Genomic DNA, 27,890 nt, shown 5'->3' on the forward strand with positions numbered 1-27,890 from the left:
AAAGAACTGTCCACCTAATGTTAAATTGCAAAATCATCTGCCTATTATTCACAATAAAACACCTAAAAATTTTCATATCCCTGTCAAATAATTAGAATTTGTTCACACAAATTTGATAAGACAATTTTAAAAATATTATTGGGATAAATATAAAAATATGCCCCTAATTTAAAAAAATAGATTATATATTTTGTAAAACTGAGAATATCTGAGAATTTAAAAATATCGATTTAAAAATGTATGTTCTTTAAAATTAGTGTAAATTATATAAAATCTATACTCAAAATATATTTCATTAAGTCTTTTTATTTTCTCATCACTTTCACTATTTCTTCAGTTGGTCCAAATAATTATTTTTAAAGCCTATAACTGAAAGCTAGAAGTTGTCAAAACATTATATAGAGGTAAAAGTACATATCATTAAGTATTTAAAATTTATATTACCATCTATGCATTTGCTTATTTTGTCCTATTTCAAATAGAAAATTATAATGAGAGAGGGAGAAAAAATAAAGGTTTCATTAAGATTTAATTACTCTTGATCTTGTATTTATTTCTGAATTCCAAAATTGTAAGTAAAATAAGTTTAATTATAAGCCTGATTATAAGTCTGGTCCTTCAGAATAAGATGAAGAGCCTTCCCTTGAAAAATAATCTAATGAAGATATTAGGTTTCTATATTTCATACAATGAGGATAATTTGTAAATAAAATACGTAAATGTTCCAAAGATACAATTTAACTAAAAACCAACATTTTCCCCTTTATTTTGGGGTATACAAATAGTACATGTATATTAAATTCAAATAATATACCAGTATATTCCATTATAATGAAAGTTTCCATCTAACTCCCTTTTCTAAATAATATACACTGGGAGTATATAAAAGTATAAGATTCATATGGTTAAAAATGGAATCTAATAAGTTGTGAAATTTAAATCATCCACAGAAGGTCTAATGTATAATAATTAAATACCTTGATAATTGAAAAATATATACTAAGATATGCACAATAGGCAGAGTTTGTATCTTTTCAGCAAAAATATTAAAAAAAACCATATGAAACATATGATCTATTCTGTTAAGTGTGATTACTTTGGTTAATAAGATGAATGGAATTCAGCAATACTTACAATTACACTGTTTGCAGAAAATGCAAAGGAACCGATTATAGAAAATTAAATATTTCATATTTAATTCATAAAATACCCTCTTGCTAGAGATACATAGGTACACTATATTATGTCTAAATTACATTCTTTCAAATACTAAGTTTACTTCTTTAGTGCTTTTACTATTGAATGAAGTTATTAAGTCTCTACAAGGGGGAAAACTCATTAATATTTTTTGGTAATATTTAACTACATTCTACTCTGAGTGTAAATAAAGGCTAGTTTTTCTAATTTACCTGATACTTCTATGATAAACAAGATATTGAGAATTGTACTTTATTTAACCCCAAAAAAAATCAAAAGAGTGGGGACAACGTCACTACAAAATTAGAAATAGTTGAAAATCTTTGTAGGAAGTCAGATCTCTTCTTTTGACTCCAAAATTCTATCACTTGTCATTTAATTAATGCAAATAATATTCTAACTCAACAGAACCACTTACACCAAAATATCTTGGTTACATAATGTAAAGTACAATTCCAAACACACAGAATTATACCCCTGAATTGAACAGAAAACACTTAAAGAAAGGGTCTCTAGAAAATAATTTCTTCCACCCACCTCATTTTACAAGTACGTAAACTGTGGCCCAGAGAGGCTTTTATCTGCTTTCATTGAGAATCTATAGGTATAGAAATATATACAAATATCATTTAACTTATGACATATAATTTAGATTAGCTAAAACAAATGACACTATTTCATACGACTAAGACTGTAAATACTAAGACCCTGATTTCTTGTCATAGAAATGTCTATGGATACACAAAAATTAATTAAAAAAACAATTGATAACTAGTACATTATACTATTGACTAAAAAAGGCAAAACAATATAACAATCCATATCATATTATTTAACAAGAGACAGCACTTTTTAATGTTACTTTCCTATCCTTTAAGGCATGAACATGCCACACTATTACTAAAGATAGCACTCTTGTAAAATTGCTTTTACAAAGGAAAAAAAAAATCATTAAATAATTGAATAGAAGAAACTGAAATACAGTAAGAGGAAGTTCAAATATTTACTATTTCTTCTCTCCCAAGCTTTGTTTCAATATGTTAAAAAAAAATCAAAATTGGTGTTTCTAAAACAAAGAACGAAAAGAAAAACTAGGTTCAAATTTTTGTGGCAAAAATTTCACCAAAGAGTGAAAGTATTAAAACTAAGGCATAAAACACAGCAAGCAAAGCTAATTAGGATGTTCCTGTTGCATTATACGTTGATGTGCTACTTTAAGAACACAGCTCTAAACTCATATAATATGGGTTTGGTTATTTGAAAATATTTAAAAAACAAACTGATTCTTCTAAGTTTCAATAGAAGTGTAATACTTAGAAAAACATTTGAGTTTCATTTGCTTCTAGAATAAAATAATATCCAAGGAGTGCATCCATCTGTTTATTATTTAGTTCAGTTCCAATCACAAATTAGATGACCTCAGCATAAAATTGAGAGCCAGGAGAGCAGCACTAAGTTTAACTGACCTCAATACATTTTCAAATGGTGCTTCCCAGTTATTTGTTATTCTCTCTTATTGGGTTTTCCAGTCTAGAGTGGGTACACAAAAAACTTACAGTCTATGTAGTACTCCTAGTCAGTTTCACTCTGCAGATGGCACAGTGGAGAAATACCTTCTGTACAGGACCATGTACAATTTCTTCTGCAGCTGTCAGCACCTAGGGGAAAGTGCGCTGTTAAACAGTTGCTGCGTTCCACCTCAGAAGTGGCTGCAATTCGGTGGTGGGTGAAGTGATTCCTGTACATATATACAGGGATGAAAAGTACTATAGAAAATGAAAATATTTAACAACAAAAGTGGCTGTCTGAAAACTGTGCCACTGCAAAACAGAATACATCATTCAATCACAAGAGCCCTACACAGATGGGCTACCATTCATTTAGAAGTTGAATGTTAAGAATGATTGAAGGAAAAAATAGAAATACAGTTATTCAATTCATAACATAACTATAAATCAATTTTAAAACATCTGTGCTGAAAAATTAAGCCTAAACATTGTATATAAATTTATATCATTATTTTTATAGTAATTTACCTAAAATCTTGTAAGTGTATACATAAGATACTTTAATCTGTTCAGCTAATTTTATGCTTCTGTTTCAAATGACAATTCAAGGGAAAAAATTAATATAGGTGAGATATCAGAATTGTAGCATATGCAACATTAAATATATAAAAAAGAAAAAACATTCTGAAATTCTAAATTACTTTATGTGAAAAACACACAATGAAATAAATAGTCCTAAAAACTAGAAATGGTTATATTATTTTTCATATAATGAAACTTTATAGTAATCCCATTATAAAATGACAACTTCTCTTCTCCAAAATCACAATGAGTTAGAATCTAGATACAGTCTTCATCCTTCCAAACAATGAGTTAACCTAGTGTATAATAAAGTTAGCTCATTAATACAGAAAATAATTACCACATTTTACTTTTACTATAACAACAATGCCATTTCTACTTATCTTTGATATAATCAGAAGATAAAATTCACAAATTATTCTCTGAAAATAATCACTGAATCACTTTCTAATCTTCTATCTCAGGGTCACAGCCACTATGTTTATACTACTTTGAAGAGGTAACTGTTTACTTACTTCAAAATAACACATTTAGGTTCCTGACAGATTGAGGGTGCTCTAAGCAAAGTCCAACAAACTGGACCACTAAAAAGTGTCCTATATGTCAAACTTTTCTCAATCTCACTTGCCATAACAGACTTTATTTATTTTGGCACATACTTAATGGAGTCAAAGATAGCTGACAATTTCAGCTTTCTTTAAATTCTTTCTAGAATAAGGCATAAAATAAATAAATATTTCATTTAAGTGACAAGAGATGGTAAAAGAAAAAGAAAGTACAGAGTACCCTAGACTCTTTATTAAAAGAAGACATAGATCAGGGATTCCCAATGTGGGGTCCATGTATGGAATTTAGGGAACCCAGGAATTCTGCAAAATTGCATATAAAAATCTAGACATATTATACAGGTTCATAGTACATTTTTATAGAAAACGGGCCATAAGTTTTTGTCATATTCTCAAAAGGCTACTGATAAGTGACATGAAGACACCCAATTGAATAAGTAGCAGTAATCACTTATTAAATGTTTAACTCTGAGTGGCTGTTTCTTCTTATGTAAAATGAGTAACAGACACAAGGATGTTCCAACAACTAAATGAAATAACATATGGTACAATAATTAACCTACTATTATCAGTAATAATAATAATTGTTCAAAAGAGCTACCTCAAACAACCAAAACTTTCTTATAGAGTCCCATCTATGTTTACTGCTATGTAACTTCATATTACTTTTATTTAGTTGTATCTTCTACATTTATTTAGTTGTGTCTTCTCAAAAAGACCAATATTATAAGCCATATATTTCTGCATTATTTACATATCAAAATGTTAAATACACATTTTAGAATACTGCTTCATACTCCTAGAGTCTACATGTCCCAAAAAGCCCACTGATTCCTTGTTTGACCCCGCACTTACTCAGAACAGGTACAGGTAAGTAAAGCATTTGTTTTACTTGCTTCAATTGTTTATTAAAATAATTTAATTTCCTTTACCTGTCTCTCCTTTCATTCACACAGTACATACAAACAAACAAAACTAAATTTGAAGGATCTATCAATGGATCACATTTTCTGAAAAGGCTATACAAGTAACACTTTTACTTTTATAAATCATTTTCCTTACTCTTCAGGGTTAGTTTTCTGAAGGTAAAAGACACAAGAAACATTCATAGATAACATCGTTTAAAAAAGAATCCTTGAATTAAAACATATAGACTAGCCTTGCCTCTAAGATGAATTCACAATATTATAAACAGTATTATAAAACAGTATATGGTGCTCTTCAAGGTTGTGGTAACCTGCAAATACTCATCAAAAAATGAGCAATGAAATGTTACCATGTATTAATGATACTCAGAGAAGAGATAGAAGATTTGCTAATATGTATGAAATGATATCATATAATGCAACTACATAGTTAATTCCCAATCATTTCAAATGTAAAGAACCTTTCATAGAGTCTTCTCATGATAGCAGTTACATTGTATGTATTCACATATTAATAAAATATACTTCAGTAAGAACAAAGGGAATAAGCTTTAAGTGAAGGAACAGAAGAGGGAAGCATATTAAGCATTCAGAGTAACTGCAATAAAAAGGATATTAGTAGAATATAGAGTATATGCAGGGGTAATGAGAAGGACAACAGACACAGGCCCAATTATGCTAAGGAAAATTTTATTTCAAAGGATGGCATTTTGATAAGCATTTTACAAAAATCACTTTAGCAGCAACATGGAAAATGAATTAGAGATGTGGTTCAACTGGGATGAAAACAATGGGAATATATAGTTAAGACTAATAAAAGATTTATTAAAATGAAATAAAGATATACACTATATAAAACACTAAAAGAATAAAAGTTGTGGGATAAGTCAAAGCTATTTCTAAAATCTGAGTATAGAAGCTAGCATTCATTCACTCATCCATTTATTTACTCAATTTTCTCCAGTGGGTCAGGTCCCATTTTAGGCACTGAGCAAAAAGGACTGAACAAATATGCCAATGACTTACCCTTTGGAAGCTAATGAAAAAGACAGATAAGTAAATTACTAAATATCCTATATAATAAATTTCCTAATATGCAAATTGTCCCTATGGGTGGAATTTTGACCAACTGGAGTTAGACGTGCGCTGACCACCAGGGGGCAGTGCAGAACATGGCAGGTGTCTGCGATGTGCAGCTGGCAGTGGGAGGCAGTGGAGGCGCTGCCAACCCCAATGGGCCCCGACAAGAGTGGGACCACGGTGGGATGGTGGAGCAAGTGAGTGGGCGGCGCCAGGCCAAGGCGGGTGTGAAGGGAGGCCCAGGCCTGCAGCCGGCAGCTGCTAGGGACCCTACCATGCACGAATTTCATGCACTGGGCCTCTAGTATAATATAATGTATGAAAATGATTCACACATAAATAAAAAAAATCCCAGTTATAGGAACAAAGTGACAAACATACTATTTTAACAGAGAAATCAGAGAAAAACTAAGGAAATTGCATTATTTGAATGAAATAATTTCCAAATAATGTGGAATGAGTCCACAGACTACCTGGGGTAAGAATAATGCAGACAGTTGGAATAGAAAGAGCAAAGCTCTGAATCAGGAACAAGTGATCAGAATTTTAACATGGGGTCAGATCACACAGGGCCTTGCAGACCATAATAAGGACTTTGGGGTCTTTTTTTGTTTGTTTTTGTTTTTTGTGGGAACGGGGTTAGAGAAAGCAACTGCAGAATTTTAACTGCGCGAGTGATATAACTTATTTAATCTTTTAAAAGTATGATATCAGCCATTATGGTGGAATTGATGGTAGACACCAAGAATGGAAGTATTAGCAAGACTATGGTAAAATTTACATAATAGAATATCAGATGGGACTTTTCCCATTGTCCAGGGATTGGTAATTAGAACCCCAGACTAAGAACAAAGAATAATCAATCAAGATTACTAATTCAGAAGATAGCCTAAACAAGTGATAGCCAACTACTCCATAACTTAAACATCTTTACCTTTCTCAGTTCCTCTTTACCCCAGATTGACCAATCCCATACCAAGGTGAATGAGGCAATCATCTGAATTTGCTGCACTGACTTAATGTAGGTGGACAATGCTGTTGCCAAGAGTTCATATCAAGCAAGAATGGGTCCAAAATATCAAGAAGGAAAGACTGGTATCTTATCTCTCAGCTGGACCTCAGCTTGTGTTGAGACTTGCTTATTATCCCATGCTCACTCCCCCTCCCCATGCCCATTTGAGGGGAAGGGAAAGATAACTTGGAGTTGGAAAAGGGGGCATAGAGAACTGGAGTCATTATCTGCAATAGCAAAGACTGTCTTGGCTTTGAAAGCAGATGGACTTGAGCCTCCAGACAATGGGGACCCCAAAAGCCAGAGGCTATAGGTATACTACAGAGGTAGAAATGGAGGAAGAGTAGAAAAAGCAAGCCAGAACAGGAAAGTGCAATCTTTCAAAAATACCTTATCCCCCAAAAATGTTTTATACATATGTTGCATCAGAGATCTAGCATTTGTCTTTCTTTCCCCACCGAAGGGATGAGGTCTAGTCTGTGTTAGGCAGAAAAGCAGAAGGAAAAAAGCAAACAAAACTGTCACTTAAGAGAGCCTTTTTCCCCTTTCCATTTCTCTTCTAAGCATCAACACCCAGGATGAAAACTGAAATATACATGAAAGAGCAGATCACTCTTGGTTCACTGGTGTTAGCAGAGTGAAGGACTAGATCCAACCCTTTCCACACTCCAAGGTCCTAGAAGGGCCTAAGCAGCACAAGCAGAAGCAGAAAAGTTAAGTTTTAAATTAGGCTCTGAGGATAAAATTCAAACTAGTCAGATTCAACTGACTTCACTAGATTAATGTAAGAGTGAACATACCTTCTGAACTGCCCAGGAAGGTATAACATTTTCTTGTGATGAGTAAAGAAACAAAGATATTAATGTGATTAGCAAAGGTCAGATTGGAGAAAAATAAAACCATCCTATGGTTGCCTTTGACTTCCTCTAAAACATTCTACAAATATCTAGCTGAATGCCTGCATTATCCTATTCTTATTTCTTATTTTTAAAAACTGACAATTAGATAACTAATGATTATGTTACAAGGCATTCCTTATATTTTATCCTGGCATAAAAGTTACTGAAATATTCTGAACATTTACAAATAATAGGTCTTATTACAAATACTAACAAATATAAATAATGTTATACATTTGTGAAGAACACTATGTTGTATAGAAGTTAAAAATAAAATCCCCTAAATAAAACAGCAAACTAGAAGCTTGACGCACAATAGGCTCCAAGGAAGGAAAATGCAGAAAAAGAAAAAAAAAAAACACTTTCAATATTCATATTGGAATAATCTAAAAACAATTTTAGAGAAAACTCTGCTCTGATTCATAGTTTAATAACTTGGGACTTTCCCCTAAACTGAATCATGCTCTTTCCAGTAATTTTGATATTTAAATTAATATTTGATGGGACTTCTCTAAAACAAATTTATTTATTTATTTATTTACTTATTTCAGAGAGGAAGGGAGAGGGAAAGAGAGAGAGAGAAACATCAATGAAGAGAAAAAATCATTGATAGGCTGCCTCCTGCACGCCCCCTACCGGGGGTGGAGCCCACAACCTGGACTTATGCCTTGACCGGGAATCGAATCATGAACTCCTGGTTCATAGGTCTAGGCTTAACCACTGAACCATGCCGGCTGGGATCAAGTATATTTTTTTTAATAAATTAAGGTATCTGTATTTTGTGTGACCAAGTTGTACATAATCTTATCTCTGTTTAAATGTTATATTTTTATGCCAGACTTTTTATTTAACTCATGATTGCAAACATACCAGTGCCCTCATGTATGGATCCATGAATGTGAAAATATGATTTTTTTTTTTTCATTTTTGTGTATCGTTTTGTGTGTTTGTGAATAAACAATAAACTCTTTTTATAAGGCTAAATAGTCATGTTTTTAGATAATACAGCATCCTATAATTTTGTTATAATTCTTTATGTAATGTTCCTCTTCATTTTACAATCACTCATCATCCTAAATTATGCCATGTATATTAAACATATACTTTATCAGTCAGTCCTCAGAGATACAACATAATAAAGAGAAAGTAACAGGAGTCAAAATTATAAAACTAGTTTCTATATTTATAGCTTTTTTCTAGTCCACTTTTTCATATAAGAGTATTAGTTATAAATTATAATGTGTATGAAAAATCATACGGACTCAAGTAATACAAATATACATGTTCACTGTTAGTAAATAATGTTAGCCAAATTGTCAACACAATATTGAAGGGCAAGCACCAAGTTGGAAGACTAACCCATCTGACTTCAATGCTTATTATAAAGTTACAGTAATCAAAGTAGGAAGAGAATAGTACAGAAATAAAACCACACAAATATAATCAACTGATCTTTGACACACGACAAGTAAAATTCAGTGTTGAAGAACAGCCTTTTCAACAAATGGTGCTGGCACAACTGGACATCCACATGCAATAAAATAAAAATAAATCTAGATGCAGACAATAAACCATTCATAAGAATTAGCTCAAAGGGATCAAAGACAAAGAAAACTATAAGACTCCGAGAATAAAAAAAATCTAGGTAACATTGGGATTGACAATGACTTTTTAGGTATAACATTAAAAGCATAATTCTTGTAAGAAAAAAAATGATCACTGGATTTCAATAAAATTAAAAACTTCTGCTCTACAAAAAACACTGTTAAGAGAATGAAAAAACAAACCATGATGGGGAGGAAAACATTTGCAAAACACATATCTGATAAAGGATTAGTAACCCAAATATACAAAGAACTCTTAAAATTCAACAATTAGAAAACAAACAATCCAATTTTAAAAATGGGCCAAAGATCTGATCAGACACCAAAAAATGCAACTGATGACATCTAAGCACATGAAAAGATGCTGAAGTCATATGAAAAGTGTATTAGTTTTTTTTAGGGCTGGCGACACAAAGTACCATAAACTGGATGGAGTAAACAACAGAAATTATCTCACAGTTGGGAGGCTAAAAATCCGAAATCAAGGTGTTGGCAGGGTTGGTTCCTTCTGAGGACTGTGAGGGAAGGATCAGATTCCAGGCCTTAATTCTTGGCTTATAGATGGCAGTCTTCATGTTCCCAGGCATTCTCCCTGTATGCATATCTCTGTGTTCAAATTTCCCTTTTTTATAAAGACACCGGTCACATTGGATTAGGACCCACTGTAATGATCCCACTTCAAGTTGATTAACTCTGTAAGGACTCTATCTCCAAATAAAGTCACATTCTGAGGTACTGGGAATTAGGACTTCAACATATGAAATTGGGGGAGACATAATTCAATCTTTATTTAACTGCAAATTTAAAGAACGAGATATAATTATGCACCTATTAGAATGGCTAAAATTAAAAATACTGACAACACCAAACACGGGTAAGATGTGCAGCAATTGGAACTCTCATTTATTGTTAGTGGGAATGCAAAAATGGGCGCAGCCCCTTTGGGAAACAAGTGGCAGTTTCTTTCAAAGTAAACATAATCTTACCATATGATTCAGCAATCACATTCCTTGGTATTTACTCAAATGAGTTGAAAACTTATGTCCAAACAAAAGCTTACACACAATGTTTATAGCAGTTTTATTTATAATTGCCAAAAATTGGAAGCAACCTAGATGTCCATCAACAGGTGAACTAATAAACTGTGTAATGTTGACATTATGGAATACTATTCAGTGATAAAAATATATGTGTTATCATGCTATAAAAAAAAAGACTTAAAGGAACCTTAAATGCATATTGCAAAATGAAAAAGTCAGTCTGAAAAGGCTTCATACTGCAAGTATATGACATTCTGGAAAAGGCAAAACTATAGGAAAAGTAAATATGTCAGTGGTTGCCAGAGATTCATAAGGAGGATAGGAGGAATGAATAGGTGGGAAAAGGTTGGGTTTTTAAGGCAGTAAAACTCATCTGTCATTATATATTTGTAAAAATAAAAAGAGTGAATTCTAATGTTAACTATGGACTTCAGTTAATAATAAGATATCAATATTGGCTCATCAACTGTAACAACTATACCACACCAACACAAAATGTTAACAGTAAGAGAAGCTGTGTGGTGGGGGTACGAAAGGGGGCAAATAAGGGTCTATGGCAACTTCCTAGACTTTCTACTAAATTTTTCTGTAAGCCTAAAACAGCTCTAAAAATTAAAGTCTATTATTTTTTTAAAAAAGCTAGCTGTTGTTTTATGCAGAATGACAAGAAATAAAAGGTTTAGGGTAATTACATAAAAATAAAAATAGGCTCTCAAAATCTAAATACAAATGCTGAAAATATTATTTTTCAGCAATAGTCATGACAGTAAATTATGGAAAAGATAGATTATATATGATTTAAAATATGGTGACTTGAGTGCAATGCAGTTAGAGAAACAATGGTACACTGTTACAATGGCTGATATGGAAATGAGTTTATCAAGGTAAAAGTTTTTGTGTTCCTCGTTTTTCCATTGACATTATTTTGCAAAACTATTGTTTTATACAGTCTTACCCTTTTTAAATTTGAGGCTTATTTTCCAGACTACTTGCAGTGAAATAGAACACAGTGAAGAAGCAGAATAAGCATTTCATATATTCAAAATAAGACATAAGTCTAAACATATAGCCACCAAAACTTGCTTTCATCACACACAAGTAACATTTCCAGTTTCTAGGATTACAGTTTATATTAAGCTATATATTTATAAAGGCAATTCATGCTCTAATACTCAATAAAATTGTAATCTATATATAGAAAAGTTATAACTGGCAAACGGTTTAAATAGGCCAAGACATTTTAGTTTAACAATGTGCTATTTTAATTTCAGAAACCCAGATAAATGCAATGAATGTAACAGTATCAAGAGTTTGAGGTTATATTTTTAAAAATATTCATGCTATACTTACTTTAACCATTCTAAAATTCCCTAGCCTACCTGATATTAGAATAAGGACAAGGGAATTTGAAATTAACTATGAAATGAGTTTTCAACAGAAGGAATGAGTTTTCTACCCTTTGAAGTTAAAAAATTGTTTTTCTACAATGTGTAGATCTAGCCATACTCCAATTTATTTTCTAATATTCCTCAGTAACGTTAATGATGCTAATACATCTTTTCTAAAAAAAAAAACAAAAAAAAACAACCACCAACAAATATCAATTTTAGAAAAATATAAAATATCCTGGTAGTTATGTTAAGGAACATAATTAAACAGATAAACTTTTGATTTGGAATCCAACAATGTAGAATTTATTTTTACCCTCATCATATATTAAATACTCTCTATTTTCTAGTATAACTCTGGGAAGGATATTGAATGTCTATTTTTAAAATATGAGACGATTGTAAATTTTAATGTCGTTTTTATATGATGTGGCCAGGTTTATATTGGAGGCTCTCTTAGTATCAACTACTGTTGACATTTTCTAACCCAAATATCCATGAATGATATTCAAAAGAAATTACATATCAAATTTATATTTTGTAATTATACTAAAAACAAATATACACTTTACCAGACCATCTTCCTACTTTAAGGATGCCAAAAAGTGTACACGAATTTCTCAGAACTCCTTATGTGTCTATAATATAATTTATCATATTTAATAATATATATTCTTAAATAATTTCATAAAATAAAAGATATTATAATGTCTTCACCACAAGTTATAGAAATATGACACTGAAATTATTTATTGTGATAACTTAGTGATATAAACAATTTATTGCATAAGGAAAAATAAATTTGATGTCTATGCCAGGTAGAGAGACACAGGGCAGAGGTTATCAAACAAAGCTGTGTTCTATAACTTTCTGAGGCTTTTCAGAGATAAAAATAAAGTAACAGCAGTCTTCCCTACTCACAGAAAAATTAGATTAAGGGATAAAATTACATAATTTTGAGACCTTTCTAATTTTTAATATTTGGTAACTCCTACTAGTAGTTGCTTATACTAGAATATTGTATTAGTTTATAACATGGAAGTTATGAAGACAGACCTTGGGGATAGACTATGAGCAAATCCCATATTTGCCTCTAATTTTTTAGAAAAAAATATCTATAATAATAAAAGGGTAATATGCTAACTAGACCGGACGTCCTTCCAGACAAAGCCGGGGTCAGAGCAAAGCTGCCCGGGTCCTGGGTCCCGGGTCCCGGGTGCTGGCTGGTGGCTGGAGGGAAGCCACCCAGGTCCTGGGTGCTGGAGGGAAGCAGGTGCCGGCAGCTGGGGGAAGGAAGGCCTACTCTTGCACAAATTTTCATGCATCAGGCCTCTAATATTTACATATGTACTATATATGCATATATGTACACTAGAGGCCCGATGCATGAAAATTCATGCACTGGAGGGGGGAGTCCCTTAGCCCAGCCTGCCCCCCTCTCACAATTGGGAGCCCTAAGGGGCAGGAGGCGACCCGGCCATCAGGGGAAGGTGACGCCCCATCACACCTCTGCTGCTGCCACTGCCGGCAGCGCAATCCTGGCCGGGCCTGGTTACCTGAGCCTCAGGCGGCCCTGGGTGGCTGGGGGGCTGAGGGGACTGGGGTACTCCGAAGGCAAGTGCATGGAGTGGTGGGCCTGGCCTTGCTGCACGCCTGCCGCCCCAGTGGGGCTGAGGGGACTGGGCGCCACCATCTTGTGACTGTGGGCATTGCCATCTTTGAAGGCAGGGCAGTCAATAAGCATATTCCCTCCTTATTGGCTGTGGGTGTGCCATTTTTGCGACAGCGTGAGGGTCAATTAGCATATTCCCTCTTTATTAGATAGGAAGTATAATGTATCTATAAGTATATACAGTTAATATGTGTATAAATTCACAAATATGTACACTTACATGCACATATATACATACCACACATACATACTTGTTTTGGGCAAATCACTTAATCTCTTGTGCCATTTTCCTCACAGGATTACTGTGTGAACTAATTCAGTTAATATATGGAAAACACAGTTATAATTGTCCCTGTCTCAGAGTAAGGTGCATCAACTACTAGTTATTGTTATTATTACCACTGCTGCTGTTATATTAGTATAAAAGAAAAATTAAATGTAGTAAACAGAAATTATTCTTAACTGATAGAGTTAAGTTTACTTTAAATTTCAACTGTTTGACTATAACATTTTTAAAAAATAAAGTTTTATTTATAACTTTAAATCTTACAAAGAAGATTTAAAAGTTATGAAACAAAACAGTTTAGAACATTGTGTCCTACTTCAGACAGGGAATGCCATTTTAAAAAATTATTTAGAAGAATAGTGACAAGTGGTAATTAATAGTTTGTATTAAAATTTTATATTAGAAAAATTATTCTTCTCTAAATAATAAGTTGCATATGTGTGTTTGTGTGTGTGTCACAGCATATTTCTAAGCTATCAGATTTTCTTCTCATTCAGTTCTATGAAAATCTAGCGACTTGCTTTATTTAAAGTCATTTTTAAGATATATGCTCATTTAATTAACTCAGCATCACGAAGTTTTGTAGACTTCTGGTCTATAAAGATAAAGTACCAACCTCACTTTCTAGAAGTAAGTTCTCAGATTCAAGTCTTTCTGCCATTTACTAGTCAGGTGATATTAGGCAAATTATCATTTTGTTTCCTGACCTGCAAAATGAGAACAATTGTGTCTTTTTAATTGGATTTGTTTAAAGTTTAGGTGGATATCTACATTAAAACATTTAGAACAAGGCTAACACATAGCAAAGCACCTCAAAAATGCTATTTCTTATTATTATTGTTACTATTATTATTATTATTATTAATGTGGTTAAGTATGAAAGACTGAGCATACTCCCTTCCAAAGTTCCACTAAAATCACAAAAAGGTACAAAACCAAAGGACAAGGAGAAGGTTTTAGAAAATGAACAACTCAAGCAGATGACTAATAACTGATTTGACACAGCAGAGGAAGCTGAAACTGCATGGCAGAAAAGAGAGACTAACATAAGAATCAGCATAAGTTACCTAACAGGAGGTTAGGGGTAATGTTAGCACTCAATACTGAGGATTCTCTAAAAGCCTATATAGAGAACACTTCCACACACAGGTTAACTATGCCATTCCACATGACCTCTTCTCTTTTATGCCTAGATCAGTGTTGAATATCTTGAACCAGAGAGGTTCCTGACTTAGAACTACCAAGCACAACAAAGGTAGAACCCAAGGAAGGGCAAGGCTCAGTTGGAGCTGAACTGGTTCTTAAAAGCTGTCAGGCAGATGTAAACCATCCAGAAAGAATATCTGAAAATTCACCGGGGAACATTTAAGACTCCAGAAAACAGACATGTAGAGACCACTGTTAGGCATATTCTCTATCTTTCCCCACACTCCATCACACCCCATTTTGGGCTCTAGCCCTCGCAGCGGTTTTCCTATTATTCTCATTACAGGTTTGCAGGACACAATTAACGGCTTCCAGTTTCTGGTAAATCACCTCACCAAGTTTCCAGTGGACCGCCTACACCTGGCCTCCCCTTCCACTTGCACCAGTCTGACCAGTTACTCTGATCTTCACAGGAGTCATAAATATCCTGCTCCCCTTACTCTTGCCATTTTGGTCTCAGCCTTGCTGTTCGCAGATGTAGCAATAAATTTTGCTTTTAATTTAATTTGGCCTGGTTCCTCTCGGCATCAACCTAACAATCACAATCTGGAATCTCAAAAGAGAAATTCTGGCTCTTTGCTTGATGACCCTAATAAAGCCATCTAGGCAACAATTCTCCCTCCCAAATGCACAGATTCAAACCAAATCTGTAGCACCTCATTAAGTCAAGATTTTAAGAAAAATCCCCAACATGAAAGACTAGAATCAAAATAAATAAACAGAAAAATGTACTCAAAGGAAGTATCATACAAAGAGATAAAACATTGAAAAATATTTACCATTATCACAGACAAAAGACATAATAACTACAGATGCAAAATAAGAATAATGTATTATGTCAAAAAATAGAATAGATGAACAGTAACTTTCAGAAAAAAAAATTTTAAATAGCTGAAATAAATATTCAATGAAAGAAAACATCGAGAAAATCTCCTAGTAAATAATGTATAAAGAAATGAAAAAAGGAGAGAAAAGTCAAGAAAATTAAGACAAACACAGCAAAACATATGCTTTCTGACCAGAGACTAAGAACAGAAAATTGGAAGTGAAGGGAGCAATACCTTCATAATTTTTTTATTGATTTTACAGAGAGAGAGAAAGGGGGAGGGGGGGAGAAAGAGAGAATAACATTGATTTGTTGCTCCACTTATCCATGCATTCATTAATTGATTCTTGAATGTGACTGTTTTTTGAAGAAAATTATTTTATAACTTACAGTTATATACATAAGCTAATATTCAATCAGGTGCAAGGACGGAATGAAGATATTTTCAAGTAAGCAAAATTCTATGACTCCTTTATCAGAAAGCAGCTGGAAAGTATACCTCAAGAACAAAGAACAAGGGGGTAGAGGAGCATGAGATTCAGGAAATAAATAACTTAGCACTGTAGTCCTGGCTGGGTTTCTCAATTGGTTAGAGCATTGTCCCAATACCTCAGGGTTGTAGGGTCAGGGCGTGTAAAAGAAACAACCAATAAATGCATAAATAAGTGGAACAGCAAATCGATGTTTCTCTGTTTTCTCTCCCTTCCCTTCCCTTCCCTTTCTTTCCCTTCCCTTTCCTTCCTTTTCCTTCCCCTCTCCTCTCTCTCTCTCTCACTCTCTCTCTCTCTCTCTCTCTCTCTCTCTCTCAAATCAATAAATTAAAAAAGAATCTAGCACTGGAGAACAGCCTGGGGATGTCCCAAGATAACTGACTATGCACCAGGCATAGAAAGCAACCAGTGTGGATTATAGAACAACCATATGGAAAGGTCTCCACAAAAAAGGACAATTGATACAGTGTTTAAATCCACATTCAAAAAATTATTAATATGCATATAACAGATCTGTTGAAACTTTTAGGAAAAAAACAATAGGTATACAAAATATAAACAAATAAAAAAGAGAACATTACTAATTCCAGAAAAAAAAGTGGTCAGAGAATGAAGAAAATCATAATACACTTTTTTAGCTAAAAAACAATATCTAATTGTTGATTTAATGCAAAATTATTGGATATGTTGAGAAAATTGAGTGATTACTATATAAGTATGCTGAGAAAATGAGAGCTATACATGAAAGAATAGTAAATCCCCAACTAATAAAATGGGAAGAAAATTAATAGGAAAAAAAGATAAATCAATAAAGAGCAATTTAAAAGATTATTTAAAAATATGGAAATGCCATGAAAAATAGCTTCAAGAGGGCAAAGTCACTGATTGGGGAAAGTAGGGCTATGGAAGAGAGTATGCAGTAAAAGGCAGTCCTTCATTTGGTTTTGAATCTTTTAATACTATTTTACTTTTAAACTCTGTGCATGTATTATTTTTTTAATCAATTTAATTAGATTGAGTTTATTAGATAAATTTCCAACTTACATTGTGAAATAATACATGATTAATATCAATTTCTAAATCTTAACTTAATAATATCTCAGTTATCCAGCACCAGCATGACTTCACATACACAAAAGCAATTCTAGAAATGAAGTTTATACCTTCAGACAAAACTTTACTTTTTTCACCAATTGTTAAAAGATTTTTAAACACTTTTTGAGTGATTCATTGTTTGTTATTCCCTACCTCTTGGTATTATGTGTTATTATTATAGATATCAATTATCAAACTTACACCAGGCCCTCTGAATTATAGAGATTATACTATCCTACATTAAACGGCATTAGGTCTTTATAATTTTAAAAGAAGAGTAAAAAATAGAATGATCTGGTTTAATACAAATTAAGTTAATAAAACTCATTAGAACTTTAACATGTATTTAGAATGCAATACTCAAATTAACACAGAAAAACAGCAAGCACGGTATGCTTGCTTACAATGTGCCACTTTCATATAAATTTCAACTCCATGAGGTAGGAACTATTATTTTTCCCATTTTACAGATAAGAAAATAAAGACACAAAGAGGCAAAGTGACTTGATGAGCTAGCAAGTGACTGAGTTGAGATCTGAACCAAGGCAATTTGATTACAGAGACTGTGATCTTTACTGCTATTTTCTGCTTTGCATTCTAAATCTATTGAGCCTGGCCTGCGTGGCTCAGTGGTTGAGCATCGACCTATGAACAAGGAGGTTGTGGTGCAATTCCAGGCCAGGGCACATGCTCAGATTGCAGGCTCAATCCCCAGTGTGGGGCGTGTAGGAGGCAGCTGATTCTCTCTCATCATTGATGTTTCTATCTCTCTCCTTCTCCCTTCCTCTCAGAAATCAATAAAAAATTATATTTAAAAAAATAAATCCATTGAATTCAACATATTAGACTAGAGGCCCGATGAAAGAAATTGGTGCAAGGGGCTCGGCCCTCACAGCTGTGGTGGCTTGCCTTGGCCCTTGCAGCCCCAGCTTCATCCCGGAAGGACATCCAGAAGGTTGTTTGGCTGTCTGGTCTAATTAGCATATTATGCTTTTATTATTATAGATTATTTGGAAAACACTTATAATCTTGCAGGATCTAAAGTACATAACTACATTATTAGTGATATATGAGAGATATATGAAAGTGTGGTCAAAATTAATAGAATACCTGATGCCAAAAGACACTCACCTTATAAATTTAAAATAAAAATTTCTCCCACAAAAGAATTAAAAATCGACAAAATTATATAAGTCTCATTTAACTAAATCCATATATGGTTAGCCATTTATTTTCTTTTTTCCTACAAATAGTACTACTAGTATATATAGCAATTTATAAAGTCAATTAAATATAAACAGTATTACAGAATAACACAGAGGAACAAGATAATCATCATCTTGAAAAGAACCACAACATGAAAAGCTTACTAAATTTACCTATTCAATAACATACTATTATATTACATTGATTCCGAGGCACATATTCTTTTACAATATTTTTCTTTCTTGGTACATAAAGTAATTGTGTATTTCACAATCACTGGTACTTCAGATTTGATGAAATATAGTAACTAACAGTTACACAGTCCATAACAGTTAATAGTACCTGTGTCAGGTACTATTCCAATTGCTTTATACGTATTTGCTAATTTAATCCTCACAACAATTCTGTGAGGTGGATACTTTTACTAACCCTATTTTACACATGAGAAAACTGAAACACCATTTAAGTAAATTACTGGAGTTCATGCAGCTACTGATTAGAAGAGTCAGGATTCCAACTTCAGCAGGAAGCCTAGTTCCAGAGACTAAACTCAAATATTATACTGTGTGGCCACATCACTACATATAATTTATCGCTTTCTCGGAGACCCCATAACTCCTAATGATTGTTCTTCTCTGAAACTGCAACTGCTTTCAGCTACAACACTTTCTGTAAAGAAGAACCTATTGTTTCTTTGATTATATAAGAATAAAGAGTAAAATTAAAAGTAGAGCTACTTGGTTGCCAGTGAGTATGAAGCATAAATGGGACAATTAGTTAGCATTCATTCTTCAATTCCCTGCTCAGCTGCTTCTCACTCCTTCTCTTGTAATCTCTTGGGATATAAATCCTCAGTGCACTTTCAGTTTTGATGAAAGATGTTTAAGCAGTGGATTGACATACATGTGATGTGGAATAATTATTTTCTAAAAACAAAGTTCCAACACTTTCACTACAAAGACAATTTCAAATTTATGCCTGAAGAAACTGTGTGCAAGGGAAACTTAATTAAGAACACTTAAGGAAGAAATGTTAAATAGTTTTAATTACAAGTACCTTTATGAATAATTTCTCTGTGTATCCAAGTCATTCTTCTTTGGTAAATAGAACCTCAAACACTGCTAAATAGGTAAAAATCAAGAACCCATTTCTTATATAATTTCATAACCACACAATGCTCTATACTGAAACAATAGCATTAATTGAGGTCTTAGTCTGTATTTTGATATAGGATAAAGTTTTTACATACACCATCACTCACCACTGCTCCTTATGATAGGTACTAAAATATCCAGTTTTATACTGGGAATTGTAAAACAGAGAAACCAAGCATTTTGCTCCAAAATCATATAGTTGGCAAATAATAAGATATACATTCAAATTCAGTTCTGCCTTACTTCAAAGACTTTGTTCTTTCACATATTGGTAGGGTATGTTAGTAAAATAAGTGAAAATTACAACAAAATTGAGTTACTAACACTATCATTATATAAGATATAAACAATATGGTTACAAATTATTTTAGTCATAAAATTATATCTAACAGCTCTGGCTAGTGTTGCTAAATGGTTAGAGAGTTGGGTCTCAGGTTTGATTCCTGTTCAAGGGCACATACCTGGGTTGCATGTTTGATCCCAGGCCTAGTCAGGGCATGTGGGGAGGCAACCAATCGATGTCTCTCTCTCACATTGATGTCTCTCTCTCTCTCTCTCTCTCCCTCCCTCCTTCCCACCCTCCCTCTCTCTCCCTTCTACTCTCTCTGAAAATCAATGAAAAAAAAATTCCCCAGTGAGGATTAACAATAACAAAAAAAGTATGTCTAACAAGTATGTCTTGTTTACTATTTCTGTGAGATAAAAATATTAAACCTTTGAGTATTGTACCTGAATTTTAAATACATTTGTGAAAAAGTTTCTAAAATGTATCACACATATACCTAACTTCTTAAAATGTAATAGACACAATTTAAACATTTATTGATTAATCAGGGTCATCAAGACTGTTAGCATCAGTAATTCCAGTGTGTGGCAAGGTGGCTAGTATTTAGAGAGAAAACTTAAGAGCTATTAAAACCAGTTAACATCTGTAACTTTGTTAAAGAAGTCCATGCTGAGAAAATTGACAGTCGTTGGTCTTTCTCTGTCTCAAAAATACTACAATAGCTGTTTGACACTGCTCTACATCCATAATCTCTGTAACTAGACTCTTGCACTGTCTTAAAAATAAAATGTTATCCCCCAGACAATGTGGAGCTATCCATCAACTGATGTGTGGTGTTTTTTTTTTTCTATTTTACAGTTAAGTATCCTTTCCACCCACTGAGATTACAAAGACATTTTTTCTTCTCTCTCCACTGACTTTGTTCTGTGTGATATCTGCTGTAGAGCAATGGTGCTTACACACTTGCTTCCACAGTCCAACACTTCCTTCCCTTTTTCACTTTTTTTTTCCTTTTTGTCTATCTACTCCTATTACTTCTTGGCTTCCAAAAATTCAGTGTGACATAAAGCCAAGAAATAACAAGAAGTTGCATAGACAAAAAACAAACAAACAAACAAAAAAAACAACAAGGTAGACCATTACATAAAAGGCTCATGCATTGTTGTAATCTAGCAATGAGCACTGTTCCACAGTAAGGACCAAATGAGATTGTGTGGAACTGAACTAATTATATAATACAAGCAAACCACCAACTAATTAGATTAAATAACTTTTACTAGGTTTCTTTTTACTCTTCTTTAATCCTTGATTGATGCCAACGTTTTGACTGAAGGAAAGAGGAGCATGAGCATGCAAACTGAAGACAGAGTTCGTAAATTAAAGAAGACATTACAGAATGGGCATTCATATAGAGAAAAATGTAACTTAGAAAAGTGATGTGTGATAGTTCGGAGAACAGTTAAGTGAGCAGAAGGAACTAAAACATAATACAATTGAAGAATAGGTAGAAATATGCTGAATGGTAAAGATAGAAATGAAAATATAATTTTGATAATAAAACTACATGAATTACATGAGTGCATAACAAAACAGCTTAGCAAAATCTTAAATAGGTAATGATTAAAGAATTCAGGCAGTGTTTAAGGTTACTTAGATACATGGTACATAATTCAAGAAAGTATCATACCCATTTTGAAGGCTAATAACAGAATTATTCAATATTATCACTAGTTTCAAAATCCAAATCTAATTCATTGGTTTAAAATAAAAGTTACCATTAAAATTAACTATATGCAGAGTTAATTTTCTAGTCTTGCTTTCTAGTGTGTCTCCAACGGTTACAACTAAGTTCCTAGGGAAAGAGATTTAACATTTTTGTGCTTCCATTTTCTTTTTTCTTTTTTTTTAAATATATTTTATTGATTTTTTACAGAGAGGAAGGGAGAAGGATAGAGAGTCAGAAACATCGGTAAGAGAGAAACATCAATCAGCTGCCTCCTGCACATCTCCCACTGGGGATGTGCCCGCCGCAACCAAGGTACATGCCCTTGACCGGAATCGAACCCGGGACCCTTCAGTCCGCAGGCCGACGCTCTATCCACTGAGCCAAACTGGTCAGGGCTGTGCTTCCATTTTCTAAGAATAGATCCTACTTCATCAAGTTATTGGGTAGATAACATAAACACAAGTGTGTCGAATGTGCACTGTAAATAGTAAATGCTCATTAAATGTTATTTGCTGTTGTTATTAATTATTTTGCTATACTGTCTCCTTTAACATCTTAATATCACCTTTTAGTCAATAAGGAAATTTAATCCCAAAATACAATCAAGGCTACTGTCACAAAAATTGTATTAATTAAAGTAAAATAACAGATACTGAGAAACAGGAACCACCATTTTCTTCCTTCTTACTTGGTATTTCTTATTGACATTGGTATTTTCTGTCATCAATAATAATTATAGAAAAATAGAGGTCATCATGGTAAGAAAAATATAGCAGAACAAAGCAAAAACAGTAAATCTTTTAAAAGGCTAAATGCTACTTTTGTTGTTGTTAATCATCACCTGAGGATATTTTTCCCATTGATTTTTAAAGAGAATAAAAGGGAAGGAGAGAACAGGGAGGGAGGAAGGGAGGGAAAGACAGAGACAGAGACATGGATGTGAGAGACACACATCGATTGGTTGTCTCCTCCAAGGTCCCCGGCCAGAGTCTTGGATCATACCTGTAACCAGGTATGTGCCCTTGACCAGGAATCGAACTGCAACCCTTCAGTGCACAGGCTGATGTTTTAACCACTGTTCAGGGCTAAATGCTACTTTTTACAATCTTCTCGAAGAGACCAATCCTTAGACAAACATTCTATTTTTCTTTACCATCTCCTAAAATTAGGACCTGGAGAAATATCTTCAACAGTACTTAGAAGAACATCTAACATAGGATTAGCTTAATAAATACCTGAAAAATGGAAAAATAATTCATTTTATTTCTTATAAAAACACTTGCCTTCAAGTCATCTCTCTTTTTCAATAAAATTCATAAAAACATGCCAAGTTACAATCTTAAGAACCAATACATTAAGGTCTATATACTTCTGGTTTAAAAACCAATACAAACAGTATACAGTATAATCGATTTTAAATGTAATACATGAAAAATTCCTTCATAAAATTATGTTTATAATTACTCCTTTTTAAATATATTTTACTGATTTCAGAGAGGAAAGGAGAAGGAGAGAGAGAAACATCGATAATGAGAGAGAATTATTAATCAGCTGCCTCTTGCACGCCCCACACTGGGGATAGAGCCCACAACCTGGGCATGTGCCCTGACTGGGAATTGAACCGTGACCTCCTGGTTCATAGGTCGACACTCAATCACTGAGCCACACCAGCTGGGCTATAATAACTCTTATTTGCATTATCCTATGATATTTACATGTCTTGCTTGATTTAAATACTGTAGCTTCATAGTGATTAGAGTAACCCCATTTGGAAAAGTGTTAATAAGATAACTTCTATTTGTATATGGTTATTCTATACCTGTTTCAGTTTCACTCTTCAGCTTCATTACCTTTCCATTTTCTCAATTCTATTAAATTTGAAGTAGTTATCTAAAAATTCAAAACATCTGATTACATTTTTAAAAAATGTATTTCTATTGATTTCAGAGAAGAAGGGAGAGGGATGGAGCCCACACCTGGGCATGTGCCCTGATTGGGAAGGGAACTATGACCTCCTGGTTAGTGGGCCGATGCTCAATCACTGAGCCACACAGACCAGTCTGATAACATATTTAAGGACTAGAGGCCCAGTGCACAAAATTCGTGCACTGGGGAGGGGGGTGTCCCTCAGCCCAGCCTGCACCCTCTCCAATATGGGACCCCTTGGAGGATGTCTGACTGCCGGTTTAGGCCCGATCCCACAGGCAGTTGGACATCCCTCTCACAATCCGGGACTGCTGGCTCCCAACCGCTTGCCTACCTGCCAGCTTTATCACCCCCTAACCACTCCCCTGCTGACCTGATTGCCACCAACTTCCCTCCCCTGCAGGCCTGGTTGCCCCCAACTGCCCTCCCCTGCTGGCCTGGTCACCCCCAGCTGCCCTACCCTGCAGATCTGGTCCCCCCCAACTGCCCTCCCCTGATAGCCTGATCGCCCACAATTACCCTCCCCTGCCGGCCATCTTGTGGCAGCCATCTTTGACCACATGGGGGCAACCATCTTGTGCAAGGGCATGAAGGGCAATTTGCATATTACCTCTTTATTATACAGGATTTTTTTCTTGCTCTAGATAAACTAGTAATGCTCTTTTCTGTATTTAATGTTTCCATTTGGTAATCAATAAAGCTTTCTGAGTTACTGAGAAGAGCTTAACAAATAATATATTTCTGCCTATATATGAAATACCTGAAGAGTTTCTTGTTATTTACTGTGTGATAATCTCAACCCAGAAGAAAAAATGATAGGACTGGTGAAAGAGGTCAAGAAAAAAGTGGCAACAGGGAAAGAACTTCTGAGATCTGAGGAAAAAAACTAGACATATAATATTGAGATAATGAAGAAATTTAGGGTAAACAAAAAAGATTTTTAAGGGAATTCCAATGCATGTAGTACCTGTTTTTAATACATATTGTTAATTACTGTTTGCACTGTAGTAACTATTATACCTTCTTTGTCAAAACTCCTGATAGATAGTAAATAATAAATTCAGGATTCTATTTTGGAACAAGTATAGATGAAGACTCTAAACCAGCCGTGGGCAAACTACGGCCCGCGGGCCAGATCCGACCCGTTCGTCTGTTCTATCCGGCCCGCGGAGCCAAAAGAGCGAGGGTTCTCTTGCTCTCCCCTCCGCTCCTTTACTTTGAATTTATATTAGTTCACACAAACACTCCATCCATGCTTTTGTTCCGGCCCTCCGGTCCAGTTTAAGAACCCATTGTGGCCCTCGAGTCAAAAAGTTTGCCCACCCCTGCTCTAAACCCACATGGAGTCAGTGACCTGCATATAGATCAATTTTTATCAGTTACTAGCTGCATGACTTTGGTTAGGTTACCTCATTTCTGAAATGGTTACAATACATGTATAAATTTACAGGATAGCTGGGGGGAATAAGTATGATATTTCATTTTTAAAATCTAGCATACTTCCATGTTTGGCAATATAGTAAGCTAGATAACCAGACCAATCCTCTGCCTGAAACATATAAATACATGGGGAAAAATTTAAACACTTTGTTAGCTGGCAAGAAAGTATTAAATACTGATGTCTAGACCTAAGTGAATGCAAAAACACAAAGGAATAAATAGAGCATTTAAGAGAGAATTTATCTTGAAGACATTTGATGAACCAAAGTAATCTGTGCTTCTGTTTTTTTAATCTTCCTAACTATAAGGATTGGGATAAAATGTATAAAACACATCCACGGTGAGCAGCCTACTAAGAGAATCAACAATAATCCTGACACCAATGAGCCATGATGTCATTGTAAGAGTGAAGCGGAAATATCTTGTCATTCTCTGAAAATTCCCCCAACATATACATTTGGAAAACCGGAAGGAAAAAAAATCCCTGGAAATTCATTAAGTCCATCTTCAAGTCAGTTTTTAGCCTGAATTCCTACCTCAGTAGTTCAAATAATCTCAAACCAATAATTCAATTACAAATTGTTTCACTTAGGAGTGACCAGAGGCACTTGACAAAAGCAAATACAAAGCCACTCTGAAGGAAACCACCTTTATCCCAGGTTTTTAAAAAACACACACAAACAAAAAACAAGGAAGCCTACTGCATATGTGAAAACCAGCAAAAACAAGCGATGGCAGAGTTATCAAAGCTCAAAATAAATATACTTACTATGTTTCATGAATAAAGAGACTTCAAAACATAAAAGTAAAGAGATCTGAAAAAGAATCAAATAGCAATTCCAGAAATTAAAAGTAACTGAAATTAAAGAACTAGCAAAGTAGCTTGCATATAGATTATATTTTAATTAATTTCTTCCCATTTTTCTCCCTAAAACACAATTTGATTAAATGGAAAATAACATATCTGAGTTTATTAAATACTAGAGGCCCAGTGCACGAATTCATGCACAGGTGGGTCCGGCCGGCCTGGGCCCAATCGGGGCAGATCAGGGCCGGGCTTGTTGGGAGGAGGAGATGGAGGGAGGTTGGCCGGCAGGCCCACCACGATTGGGTCCTGATCAGGGCCAAGCCAGCTGCAGGGAGAGCCCACAGGTGATTGGCCAGCAAGCCCTGCACCTGATTGGTGTGGGGGGGCCAATTGGGGGGGGGGCTGGCTGTGGGGAGGGGCTGTGGGCGGTGGGCCGGCCAGATCCACCCCTGAATGGGGTTGGGGGGCAGATCGGGGGTCAACAGCTGGGGGAGGGGCCGTGGGAGGTTGGCCAGCCAGCCCCACCCGATTGGTGTGGGGGGGCCATCGGGGGCAGAGCTGACTGGGGGGAGGGGCTGCGGGCCGACTGGGGTGGGAGAGGCTGATCAGGGGTGGGGCCGGCTGGGGAAGGGCCGTAGGGCAGGAGGTTGATCAGCTGGCTCCACCCCCCTATTGGGCCAGTCCACTGGCCACAGTGGGCGTCATAGTGATCGTTCGTTCTGGTCGTTATAGCGTTCCGATTGCTGGCTTTTTATATATATAGATTCTTGGCAACAAACCACATAATTAAAATAGTAACAAAGATAGAGAAGTGAAAAATATATTTGAATGTTAAAGAATGTTTCCAGTGTAATTTTTAAAAATCATGTGTTCCTTGCAACCTCATTTGTTGTCTTTAATTTATTTCAAAAATTCTGTTCATCGTGGAAAGTACTGGCTAAGCCTAAGATCTAGACATACAATTTATCAAAAACTTCACAGTGACAAAGTTAAAGATGCAAAATTTGTATACTAGTAATAACAAATAATTATCATACCCAATTTATTTTTTGAGAGGAAGGGAGAGGGAGAGAGAGGTAGAAACATCGATGATGAGAGAGAATCATTGATAGGCTACCTCCTGCACACCCCCTACTAGAGATCAATCCTGCAACCAGGGCATGTGCCCTTGACCAGAATTGAATCAGGGACCCTTCAGTCCACAGACCGACACTCCATCCACTGAGCCAAACCAGCTAGGGCAATCACACCCAATTTAAACTACAGTATACTAGAGATCATAGCCTAAAACAATTTTCTATTTGAAAAGAGTTAGTGAGACATTGTTTCAAATCTTTACTTCTTCAACAGTATTCTATTTCTAGTGTGTAGATCTTGTCCTTCAGTATTGTAAATGAAACAAGCCCAAATAATTTTTGAAGTTCTGATTCAATACCTACTTAAACAAGAGCCCGTTGCTTTTTTGCTATTTAATGACTCTATGCCTTTCCTTTCTGGTTCTTTACCTTAAAGGATCCACAGAAGTAAATGTCAGAAAGATAACAGTAAGAAACTGTTTTCTTCTTCATTCAAATAAAGATAACATTTATTAAATAATTTTTTCAAACTTAATTGACTAAAGTAATCCATCCTCAATCACTGTGGTTATAGCACTAAAAATCCTGTCATTGGTAAAACTGAAGTTATCTAGATAAACTTCTCATAGAAACAAATTCAGTAAAAAGCAAAAAGCACTATGTATTATCTAAATCATACATATGTGTGTATGTCTGTACATATACACACACATGCATATATTTAAAACTAATAGATAACAATTGCAGAGGCATTTTGTTCCTACAATATGACACATAAAGGTAAAACACCCTGGTACACCTACCATCTCTTGAATCACCTTTCAATTATTCAGGAATCCCTGTCATGATCCTATAATGTGCTGAAACAGAATCATCTGTAAGTTTTATAT

General features: G+C 34.6%; 1 protein-coding gene across 5 annotated transcripts in view; it reads right to left on the minus strand.

Moving 5' to 3' along the window:
* Positions 1 to 27,890, minus strand: part of NOVA1 (NOVA alternative splicing regulator 1) — a 159,149-nt gene that overhangs the window by 107,511 nt on the left and 23,748 nt on the right. Inside the window, exon 1 of one of the 5 annotated variants that reach the window (XM_080661890.1) lies at positions 2,754 to 2,816. The exons of the other annotated variants lie outside the window; for them this stretch is intronic. The gene's annotated coding sequence lies outside the window, so the exon portion shown is untranslated. Of the gene's footprint in view, positions 1 to 2,753; positions 2,817 to 27,890 lie in introns of those variants that run through there. 5 annotated transcript variants of the gene reach the window in all.

The sequence above is a fragment of the Plecotus auritus genome (genome assembly GCF_963455305.1).
Source record: "Plecotus auritus genome assembly, chromosome: 1".
In the NCBI taxonomy this organism is placed as follows: domain Eukaryota; kingdom Metazoa; phylum Chordata; class Mammalia; order Chiroptera; family Vespertilionidae; genus Plecotus; species Plecotus auritus.